Source organism: Macaca mulatta, chromosome 1, assembly GCF_049350105.2.
Source record: "Macaca mulatta isolate MMU2019108-1 chromosome 1, T2T-MMU8v2.0, whole genome shotgun sequence".
Lineage (NCBI taxonomy): Eukaryota > Metazoa > Chordata > Mammalia > Primates > Cercopithecidae > Macaca > Macaca mulatta.
This window is the reverse complement of record NC_133406.1, coordinates 139,030,543-139,043,057: the sequence shown is the minus strand read 5'-3', so window position 1 is coordinate 139,043,057 and position 12,515 is coordinate 139,030,543. Positions and strand designations below refer to the sequence as shown.

The following is a 12,515-nucleotide window of genomic DNA, read 5'->3' as shown; positions in this document are numbered from 1 at the left end:
AAAACAAACAAAAAAAGGAGAAAATAACATGTAACATTCAGAAGACAAAAATGAGTTCTTAAAATTAAATATTTGATAGTAGAAATTAAAATCTCAGTTAACTTATTTTGTATTGCTGCATCTTAGCACAGAGTAGGGTCTTAGTAAATATTTGTTGAGTGAGACATAAAGACTTGCAAAGTGCAGTCAAGAAAATCCCACACGAAGTTAGAAAAGTGACCTATGTGATTGATTCAGGAGTTTTATCATCAAAATAATATAATTTTTTTAGTGAAAGAATAAAGAAAATAGAGAAAGTGAAATTAACAAAAAAATAATTTGAAGGTTTAATTAATTTAAATAACTCATCTTAACTGAAGGATGTTTATAAGTTGAATTTTTCAATGGGTGCATAAGAAAATATATGGAAAAAGAGTCAAAGAGCCATGGTTGGGCAAATCACTGTGAACTTTCAGAAAACTCAAGACAAAGAGAGAATCTAAGAAGCATAGATGGAGGTGGGAAGTGGAGTGATAAATTGTCCTATTTACTGTGGCTGTGTAACAACAAATTGCTCTAAAATTTAGTGGCTTAAAACTATAACATACTTACTATGTCTCATGATTCCTGACAGACAAGAATCCAGAGTGACTCAGCTGGGTTGTTCTGGCTTAGTGTCTCAAGAGGTTTTAGTCTGTGGCTTGGGCTTGAACATTTCAAAGGCTTCCATCACATATCTGGGAAGACTTGACCAGTCGGGACTGAGATAGCTGAGGTACCTTTCGCATTTCTCTCTCTCTCTGTCCCTCCTCCTCCTTCTCCTCCTCTCATGTGGTATCTATATCATTGTTATGGTTTGAATGTATGTGTTCATTTAAAGTTCATATGTTATATAATGGAATTTAAACCCCAAGCTGATGGTGTTAAGAGGTGAGGTCTTTGGGAGGTGATTGAGGATGGAGTCCTCAAGAAGGGATTAGCATCCTTATAAAAGAGGCCCCGGAGAACTGTCTGACCTTTCCATCTCTCCTGCCATGTGAGGACACAGTGTTCTCCCCTTCCACCATGTGAAGACATAGCAACAAGATACCATCTTGTAAATACACTTAGATTGAGATACCCATCTCGGAAGCAGAGAGCAGCTTCACCAGACACTGAATCTGCCAACACCTTGATATTGGATTTCTCAGTCTCCAGAACTGTAAGCAATATATTTCTGTTGTTTATAAATAACCAGTCTGAAATATTTTATTGTAGCAGCAGGAATGGGCTAAGACAATCATGATGTGAGCTCACAAGTTGCTCACACATGCACAGGCGAGAGAGAGAGAGAGAGAGACCACATTAGCCATTGTTATTATTATTATCTAGCCTTGGAAGTCAGGTAGCATCATTAACATCTCATTCTGGTTACAAAGGTCCACCAGGTTCAAGTAGAGGCAACATAGATTCCAGCTGTGATGGAGAAGTATAAATGTTATATTGTAGAGAAGAGCATGTAGAATGGGAAAAAGGAATTAAAACAGCCGACACAGAAAGAGTAGGGAATCAGAGCGGCATCAAAGTTCTTAATAGCAACACTGGATACCAGAAGACAATGGAAAAATGCCTTTTAAATCCTCAAGGGAAATAACTTCTAACCTAAAATTCTGTATTCAGTCAGACTATGAGTAAAGAATGAAGGCAGAATAAATACATTTTTATATATTCAACTTCTCAGGGAATTTATTTTCCATATTATATTAACCAGGAAATTTCTGGAAGCTGAGCTCCATCAATAGAAAGACTTAAACAAAGAACGAAGGAGATCCAGGAAATGAAACTCCAACCAGGAGACCAGTGAAACCAACCCCCCGGGATGAAAATTATGCAGCAGCTGGGACTGGAGAGGAAGACAGATAACTCAGGAGTGATGTGTCCATGAGTTTGATATATTTTCTCATGTGTTTTAATGCTCCAAGAATGTGTGGATAAATTGTAATAAGTACATAGAAAACTGAGCAAAGAAAAAAATACCAAAAGTATACATGAATATACGTAATATATGTAATATACACATAATATATGTAATATACATTATATATATACAAATATATCGCAGTACATGCATGGCCAAACTGTAAGTAAAATCTGCATAGTCATAAGAATATATAAGTGTGGGAAATTATGTATGTTGGGGGGAAGGGGCAGAAGTGTGGGCTTTTTGTTTTTTGTTTGTTTGGTTGGTTTTTTCTTTATCTCCTATAGGAAGGAAGCAGTGTGTTTCAGAGAGCTGAATCATAATATTCAAAGGACAAAGTCAACACGTAATATCTAAAGTTGAAAAAATAAAAAAGTGTCGGCCGGGCGCGGTGGCTCACGCCCGTAATCCCAGCACTTTGGGAGGCCGAGGTGGGAGGATCACAAAGTCAGGAGATCGAGATCATCCTGGCTAACACGGTAAAATCCCATCTCTACTAAAAAGACAAAAAATTAGCTGGGCGTGGTGGCCGGCGCCTGTAGTTGCAGCTACTAGGGAGGCTGAGGCAGGAGAACGGTGTGAACCCGGGAGGCGGAGCTTGCAGTGAGCTGAGATCTCGCCACTGCACTCCAGCCTGGGCGACAGAGGGAGACTTCCGTCTCAAAAAAGAAAAGAAAAGAAAAGAAAAAGACTACAAACTTAGGTATGAAAATGAATACAGTTAGAATAAGAAAAGACATCACAACAAATTACTAATTTAAAAAAGTGGCCGGGTGCGGTGGCTTTCGCCTGTAATCCCAACACTTTGGGAGGCCGAGGTGGGTGAATCACGAGGTCTGGAGTTCAAGACCAGCCTGGCCAACATGGTGAAACCCCGTCTTTACTAAAAATACAAAGATTAGCTGGGCATGGTGGTGTGTGCCTGTAGTCCCAGCTACTCGGGAGGCTGAGGCAGAAGAATCGCTTGAACCAGGGGAGGCAGAGGTTGCAGTGAGCTGAGATTGTGACACTGCACTCCAGCCTGGGTGACAAGGTGAGACTCCAGCTCAAAAACAAAACAAAACAAAAGTGAACAAACATCATGAATCATACAAGTAACAATATTTTCATTAACTAACTGCTCTAAACATTTTATGACTATTTTTTCTTACATCCTTGGCTACATATCCTTCAGTCTCCTCTTCAGAAAATAAAATGTTAAAATATAATTTTCTTTAGAGAGAATGGAAAGGTAATTTAGTCTTCCTTCTGTCAGGTTTGATTAATTTTTTTTTAATTGATGGCTTAGAAAATTTCTTTCAGCTTCAAAATTCATTATTGATAGCATCATGGTAAGTTTTTAGGACTGTTGCTAAATTTTGGAAAATTCCTATGACTTGATTTTCATGGATAAATAGTGACATTTCAAAGCATTTCAAGTTTTCTTGTGCTGTAATCATAAATACACTTAGATTGAGGTAATTATTAACCTATCTGTTATTGATGTCTTTATGTCATACTGACATATTCTGAACTTTACAGTGTCTTTGCTCATGTCAGGGTTTTTTTGTGTGTCAAATCAGCAGGAAATTTATCTTTTTCTAGTTCTTATGATTAATTGTTCTTCATTATATAGGTTATCAACAATCAAATAACATATGTTCACTGTTTCTGTTCAAAACATGCATCTTCCTTTTAATAATGTATCCTGCTCTGGATATGATCTAAAGTCAGAATGATTTTTATTTATTTATTCAATTGTTCATTTTAATTGTTTTTGTTTCATATTTTATGCATTTTTAATATAAATTTTCTCTCAACCTTTTAATAAATTTATAGATAACAAAATATTCTTTATATAAGGCGAATCTGTAATTTCTCACATATTTCATTGAAATAATCCTAAATTTATAACCAATAGCATACAAATATATGAAAATTTTGATTAATTTTTTTATGTGATTTCCATTAAAAATGGAAAAAAAAAGGCCAAGTGGAATTACTCACACCTGTAATTCCAACACTTTGGGAGACCGAGGTGGGCAAATCACTTGAGGTCAGTAGTTCGAGACCAGCCTGACCAAGATAGTAAAACCTTGTCTGTACTAAAAATACAGAAATTAGCCAGCTGGTGGTGAGTGCCTGTAATCCCAGCACTTTGGGAGGCCGAGGTGGGTGAATCACTTGAGGTCAGGATTTTGAGACCAGCCTGGGCAACATGCAGAAACCCTGTCTCTACTAAAAATCTAAAAATTAACTGGGTGCAATGGTGTGCACCTGTAGTCCCAGCTACTTGGGAGGCAGAGGCAGGAGAATCGCTTGAACCCAGGAGGTGGAGGTTGCAGTGAGCCAAGATCATGCCACTGCACTCCAGCCTAGGCAACAGAGTGAGATTTTGTCTCAAAAAAAAAAAAAAAAAAAGGAAAAACAAGTGTGATGTGCTTATAATTATATATACTGGGTTACTAAATATATTCTGCGAAGAATAGAACTTTTGTTTTAATTAGGTGTCAATGAGAATCAAATCCTCAAATTATAATTTGCATATGGTATTTTGGATGAATTTCTCCCAGATTAGCTCCTGGCTCAGTCATGTAACACTAGCCTTGCACTTTTGTATCATGACAGCCATAGAGGGTAGTTGAAGTAGTCTTATAAGACAAAAATACCTTCAACAACTCCGAAATCACTCCTACACGAGGGAGAATGGGATAGAGGGAACATCCTAATGGAAGAAGACATTGATCTGTGTCAGTCATAGCCAATTTTGGTTAAAATACCATGCTTTTAATATTTTACAAAAACATATAACTTTGGGGACATATTGCTGGGGTCCTTCCAGGACTTGGAGGTGAAGGACTCAAGTTTAAGTTACATTGGTTTCAAAGATAATTTGCCTCTAACAATAGCAATAAAGTTTAGAAAACAAACTGTGTGTAAGTGGCTTGACAAACCAGAGAAAGTTGAGACCTAAGCCCATATAGCAGGAGGATCGTAGAAGCAAACCAAATTCCCACTACAGATCCTCAAATAAGAGGACTTACAAGCTCCAGGTATTTATGAAAATGGCAATAAATGCTGATCTGAGAATAAGAAGCCTGATTATAGGGTATCCACTATAGTAGTGAGAAAATGTTTCACACTCACCCAACCACTTCTCTCTAGCCTTATTGTACTCGTTGCCTTCATTATTTTACTTTCTGTTTATTTTCCTGTTTGATTTCTTTTTCTTCATGTCAGATGGGTAATGCGCTGACATCGTAACAAGGTTCAATGATGGCACATCTCACACATGTGCATAAACACCCAATGATCACGCTCATAAACTACAAAAAGATTCCTTTTTGATTTTTAAATAAAATTGTTTTAATTAAAATAAGCTACCAAATATCCAGCCCTTCATCTCCAACCTGTACAATAGGATAAGTGTCAGTACCCTCATTCCAGCAGAAGACTGGGGTTTCTTCTCTGAATGGGTTAAATCAGAGGGTCATTGGAGTCAGAGACACCTGATGGAACTGAGTGTGTAAAGGGGGTTCCCATCATGGTGATTCAGTTCAAATCTAAATATCAAATGGTGTGGTGTTTCCTCCTTCTCTTTCCCACTTTTCTTTCTTGGTTCACTCCAGAAAATGCTACAAGGCAGACAAGAGATTTTAGGATTCCTGTCTGGTGAAATTGACCTGCCCAAAACTTGAGAACTCCAGATATTGACATTTGGTATACTCAACAAAAGTATTTATTCTGATCATTTACCACCCCTCCATTGACAAGCCCCTTGTTGACTGTGAAGAAAATCAACAAGACTTCACAGTGATTGGAAAAATTGGCGAACCAGGGAACCTCTGAGGACTAATGCTCTTCTTTTCAAGTTTTGTACTATTTGATCTTTTTAAAATGATGTGCACAAATTAGCTTTCTGATTTCCCTCTATTTTAGCCTCTGTTTGAAATATAAATGGACGGCCAGAGATCATCTGCCAACTGGCAAAGTCAATGGCACAAAGAACTGAGAGCAAAACAAATAGGAAAGTGTGGCAATGAAGAAAATAGGAGAAAATGTCAACAATAAAAACAACAACAACACTCTGATATCCTCAGAGATGAGTAAAGATGTGGTATCCCTAACATAAGAACAGGGTTCTGTAGCAATGTAACATTCAGAAAAGAAAAAGAGAGCCCTTGGAAATTAAAGTATGATAGTGAAAAGAGAGCTATTAACTGAAGGATTGAAAGCACAAAAAGGAAACTAAAATGGAAGGAAATTTAAAAATCAGCCTAGATAGATGGTCCACAATCTGAATAGTGGGATTTGCAAAAAGGGAAAATAGAGAAACCAGAGAAGATGAAGTTATTAAAGAAATAATTTCAGATATTTTTCAGAACTGCAAAGGACTTAGAAAATCAAGGCATATCATCATGTCACTCTGGAATACTGAAGAGACAGAGAAGTTTCTAAAAACATCCAAAGACAAAAAATAGTAGGATGTGAAGTTTTGAAATCAAAATAGCTTTATACTCTTTATCAGTAGCCCTAGAAATTAAAAGACAAGAGAGTAATGCCTTCAAAATTCTCAAGGGAAATGACTTACAACTTTTAACTTGATACCCAGTCAAAATATTATTCAAGTAGGGAATAGAATGTTTAAAATGGGCTGGGCACGGTGGCTTACGCCTGTAATTCCAACACTTTGGGAGGCCGAGACTGGTGGATCACGAGGTCAGGAGATTGAGACCATCCTGGCTAACATGGTGAAACCCCGTCTCTACTAAAAATACAAAAAAAAAAAAAAAAAAAAATTAGCTGAGTGAGGTGGTGGGCGCCTGTAGTCCCAGTTACTTGGGAGGCTGAGGCAGGAGAATGGCCTGAACCCGGGAGGCAGAGCTTGCAGTGAGCCCAGATTGCACCACTGCACTCCAGCCTGGGCGACAGAGTGAGACTCCATCTCAACAACAACAAAAAAACAACAACAACAACAACAAAAAGAATATTTAAAATGTCAGACGTGCAAGAATTCAGAAAGTTTATAACGTAAGCATCCTTCTTCAAGTTAATTAATAGTCCTTAAACATGGCAGAAAAATCTATAGATATTGTTATAAGATTGATAATGAAGAAATAGAGGTGTAAAACATGGGATTTCAAGATTTGCAAGTGGCCACCATAAGAAAATCAACAAGACTTCACAGTGATTGGAAAAAATTGGCGAACCAGGGAACCTCTGAGGACTAATGTTCTTCTTTTCAAGTTTTGTACTACTTGATCTTTTTAAAATGATGTGCACATATTATTTTGACTTTAAAATTTTATTGGAAAATTAAAAAGCAAAGTGAATAAAAAAATGAAAAGTGGGATGGTGAAAGCAATGATTGTACTTAAAGATAGTTATAGATGAAGGTGGTGTGGTCAAGTCAGCTTCATACCTGGGATTCAAGGCTGGTTCAACATATGCAAATAGATAAACATAATCCATCACATAAACAGAACCAATGACAAAAACCACATGATTATCTCAACAGATGCAGAAAAGGCCTTCAACAAAATTCAACACCCCTTCATGCTAAAAACTCTCAATAAACTAGGTTTTGATGGAATGTATCTCAAAATAATAAGAGCTATTTATGACAAACCCACAGCCCATATCATACTAAATGAGCAAAAGCTGGAAGCATTCCCTTTGAAAACCAGCACAAAACAAGGATGCCCTCTCTCACCACTCCTATTCAACATAGTATTGGAAGTTCTAGCCAGGGCAATCAGGCAAGAGAAAGAAATAAAGGGTATTCAAATAGGAAAAGAGGAAGTGAAATTGTCTCTGTTTGCAGATAACATGATTATATATTTAGAAAATCCCACCATCTCAGTCCAAAATCTCCTTAAGCTGATAAGCAACTTCAGCAGAGTCTCAGGATACAAAATCAATGTGCAAAAGTCACAAACATTCCTATACACCAATAACAAACAGAGAGACAAATCATGAGTGGACTTCCATTCACAATTGCTACGAAGAGAATAAAATACGTAGGAATACAATTTACAACGGATGTGAAGGACCTCTTCAAGGAGAACTACAAACCACTGCTCAAGGAAATAAGAGAAGACACAAACAAATGGAACACCATTCCATGGTCATGGATAGAAAGAACCAATATCATGAAAATAGCCATACTACCCAAAGTAATTTATAGATTCATTGCTATCCCCATCAAGCTATCATTGACTTTCTTCACAGAATTAGGAAAAATTACTTTAAATTTCATATGGAATCAAAAAAGAGCCCACATAGCCAAAACAATCCTAAGCAAAAAGAACAAAGCTGGAGGCATCATGCTACCTGATGTCAAACTATACTACAGGGCTACAGTAACCAAAATTATGGTACTGTTACAAAAACAGAGACATAGACTGATGGAATACAACAGAGGCCTGAAAAATAACACCACACATCTACAGCCATCTGATCTTTGACAAACCTGATAAAAATAAGCAATGGAGAAAGGATTCCCTATTTAATACATGGTGCTGGCAAAACTGGCTAGCCATATGCAGAAAACTGAAACTGGACCCCTTCCTTACACATTATACAAAAATTAATTCAAGATGGATTAAAGACTTACATGTAAGACCTAAACCAAGAAAAATACTAGAAGAAAACCTAGGCAATACCATTCAGGACATAGGCATGGACAAGGACTTCATGTCTAAAACACCAAAAGCAATGGCAACAAAAGCCAAAATAGACAAATGGGATCTAATTAAACTAAAGGGCTTCTGCACAGCAAAAGAAACTATCATCAGAGTAAACAGGCAATCTACAGAACAGGAGAAAAATGTTGCAATTTATCCTTCTGACAAAGGGCTAATATGCTGAATCTATAAAGAACTTAAACAAATTTACAAGGAAAAAACAACCCCATCAAAAAGTGGGCAAAGGATAGGAACAGACACTTCTCAAAAGATGACATTCATGCAGCCAATAAACATATGAAAAAAACCTTATCATCACTGGTCATTAGAGAAATGCAAATTAAAACCACAATGAGATACCATCTCATGCCAGTTAGAATGGTGATCGTTAAAAAGTCAGGAAACAACAGATGCTGGAGAGGCTGTGGAGAAATAGGAATGCTTTTATACTGTTGGTGAGAGTGTAAATTAGTTCAACCATTGTAGAAGACAGTGTAGAAGACAGTGTTCTAGATTCCTCAAGGATCTAGAACTAGAAATACCGTTTGACCCAGCAATTCCCCTACTGGGTATACACCCAAAGGATTATAAATCATTCTACTATAAAGACACATGCACACATGTGCATTTACTGCGGCACTATTCACAATAGCAAAGACTTGGAACCAACCCAAATGTCCACGAATGATGGACTGGATAAGGAAAATGTGGCACATATGCACCATGTAATACTATGCAGCCATAATAAAGGATGAGTTCATGTCCTTTGCAGGGACATGGATGAGGCTGGAAACCATCATTCTCAGCAAACTGACACAAGAACGGAAAACCAAACACCGCATGTTCTCACTCATAAGTGGTTGTTGAACAATGAGAACACATGGGCACAGGGAGGGGAAAATCACACACCGGGGCCTGTTGGGGGTTGGGGGGCTAGAGGAGAGATAGCATTAGGATAAATACCTAATGCAGGTGACAGATTGACAGGTGCATCTAACCACCATGGCACATATGTACCTATGTAACAAAACTGCACGTTCTGCACATGTACCCCAGGACTTAAAGTGTAATAATAATAATAATAGTAATAAAAGATGGAGGTGGTGGGTGGGTGAAGCATTTTCTCTGTGGTGTAGGGAATTCTCACAGGTATGTAGCTTCTTAATCCCCACAATGACTGAAAGAGGCAAATATCATTGTTTAATTTTACAGATGAGGAAACAGAGGTTCAACGAAGTTAAAGGAACTTGCCTAAAGTCATATAACTTAGAACTGGCAAGATCAAGGCTGAACCTAAGTGTCTGTTCCAAAGCTCTGTCATGTTCCACTAATTTTGAATGTTGGCAAACAAGAGGAGAGAGAGATATTGGGACCTAGGATGAAGGGAAGAAAGAGTTTTTGGTAGAGAAAACACATGAACATTTACGTAAATTGAAAGTAAAGAGTCCTCAGAAGCTAAGAATTGAAAGTACAAGGGAGAATAGGAATAATTGAGCCAAGTCTCAGAAAGTTTGGAGGAAGGAGCATGATGACCTGGGCAAGAGTTTGCCTTGGAAAAGAGTAAAGTTGCTTTTACTTCTGAAACAGGTGGGAAGGAGGTAAGGGTGGGTAAAGTTGCTATTAAGCTGGAACTTGGAGAGGAGGGAAATTGAGATGGTCATACTGTTTCCTCCTTGAAATAAGAGGCTATTCTCCTGTGAACAGACAAATAAGGGAAAGCCTGGATCTTTACCAGTGATTGGGTCAGGGGAGGGAAGAGGGGAGAAAAGGGAGCTGGAAAGTGACTGGAGCAATTGGCAAAGAAAGTAAGGCTCAGCTTTGTAATCCCAGCACTCTGAGAGCCCAAGGTGAGAGGACTGCTTGAGCACAGGAGTTCAAGATCAGCCTGGGCAACAAAGTGAGACTCCTGTCTACACAAAAAATAAAAATAATAATTATCAGGACATGGTGACTGGCGCCTATAGTCCCAGCTGCTTGGGAGGCTAAAGCAGGCGGATCGTTTGAGGGCAGGAGATCAAGGCTTCAGTGAGCTATGATTTTGCCACTGCACTACAGCCTGGATGACAGAGCAGAGCCAGATCCTGTCTCAATTGAAAAAAAGAAAGAAAAAATAAAGGAAAAGGAAAAGAGTAGAGTTGTAATATTTAGCAAATAAAAAATATAGCTCATGGCTGGGTGTGGTGGCTCATGCTTGTATGAAGTTGTAATCCCAGCGCTTTAGGAGGCCAAGGCAGGTGGATCGCCTGAAGTCAGGAGTTTGAGACCAGCCTGGACAACATGGTGAAACCCCATCTCTATTAAAAATACAAAATTAGCTGGGTGTGGTGGTGCATGCCTGTAATCCCAGCTATTCGGGAGGCTGAGGTAGGAGAATTGCTTGAACCCAGGAGGTGGAGGTTGTGGTGAGCCAAGATCATGCCACTGCACTCCAGCCTGGGCAACAGAGTGAAATTCCGTCTCAAAAAAAAAAAAAAAAAAAAAAATAGCTCACCCAGTTACATTTGAATGGCCACATTAATGACAAATTTTTGTTTAGTGTATGATCCAAAGATTATATGGTACTTTATCTGGAAACTCTTAAAGAGAAACACTAAAGCATGTGTAAAGAACGACAAAGCCACTCTGAAATCAAAAATTGGAAACGGAGCAAACCTAAGGTAGGAATATTGGCCTTGACTTCTAGGCAGTAGCAGAGAGGGAGTTGTGCTAGCAATCAGGAGATAGCTTGAGAATGCAATTTTTAGGGCCTCCCTGGAGAGCAATGGGAAGAGACTTATATGGGAACTAGAGACTTGGAATTGGCCAGGACACCATTGCTGAAAACATTTGCCTACTATCTGATTTTACATAAGTGGATCATCTACAATTATATCTCATAGATGTGTACTAAAGATGAATATTATTAAATAGCAATCTGCAAAGTATTTAGACTCTGTAAAACACTTTATCAGCATTGAATGTTAAAAACCAGTGGTATTCACAAGAAAACAACTGATATCCCCAAGGAAATTCTTGGACCTGTTTGAGGTTTATCATGGTGGTCTGGAGTAGTGGTTAAGAGTCTGCAGTCTGTCCCACATTAACCAAGCTGCTTAATATGTCTGGGAGTCAGTTTCCTTGTTTGTAAAATTAGAATAATTATAGTGCCTAACTTGTAGGATTAAATGAATTGATATGTGTAACACTATGTGCAAATACTAAAAGTACAATGTTACATGAGATATCATAGGCAGACAATAAGAGGTTTTAGAAAACATTCATTAATATGCATATGTATACACTTTGTATGCATATGTAGAAAACGAGTGATTTGAAAAGGACATTCATTAGCATACTTTTCTATGAATTTTGTAGACACGTACAGTCAGAAATGCATGCAAATGTGAAACTTTAAATCTAGAAGTCTGTTTCCCTCTAAGAACATATATCTCAATTCCTTAACTGTTTATTGACTGATAGCGTTTGAGCCACAAGGCAAGGCATTTGCAGTATTTAGGTTTTGGAACCCAGCTCTGCCACTCACTAGCTGGAAAATCTACAAGTCACCTTAGTTGTCTGAGTGACACTTCTCTCAACAATAAAATGGCCAGGAATGCTTGCTTACTTCACAGAACAGTAAGGTTAAATTAACCTAGCACATGCTTGATACAGACTAGGTGTGAAATTTCACTTTGATTCCTTTGGCTTTAAAGAATGCATAAATTAATGTGGGTGGGGGCAGGTGAAGGGGGAAATGCCAAGTCCCCCGTTTTGTTGTGCTGGGTAGATACAATGTATCTTTTCCCCTTTAAGTGAAATAAGTCCTCAAATCCAATTAGGAGTCTTAGAGGTCCGTTATCTTAGTTTCCACATTATATGCACTGTACTGTTACTGAAGTTGTGGGTATGTATTGGGTGCATCGCCGTTGATG

General features: G+C 38.1%; 1 non-coding gene across 1 annotated transcript; it reads right to left on the bottom strand.

Annotated features, from left to right (window-relative positions):
* Window positions 1-5,152: 5,152 nt before the first annotated feature.
* On the bottom strand, window positions 5,153-5,256 carry LOC114675314 (small nucleolar RNA U13). The gene has a single exon (XR_003726373.1). It is a non-coding gene; the product is annotated as a small nucleolar RNA U13 (small nucleolar RNA).
* Between the last annotated feature and the right edge of the window lie 7,259 nt (window positions 5,257-12,515).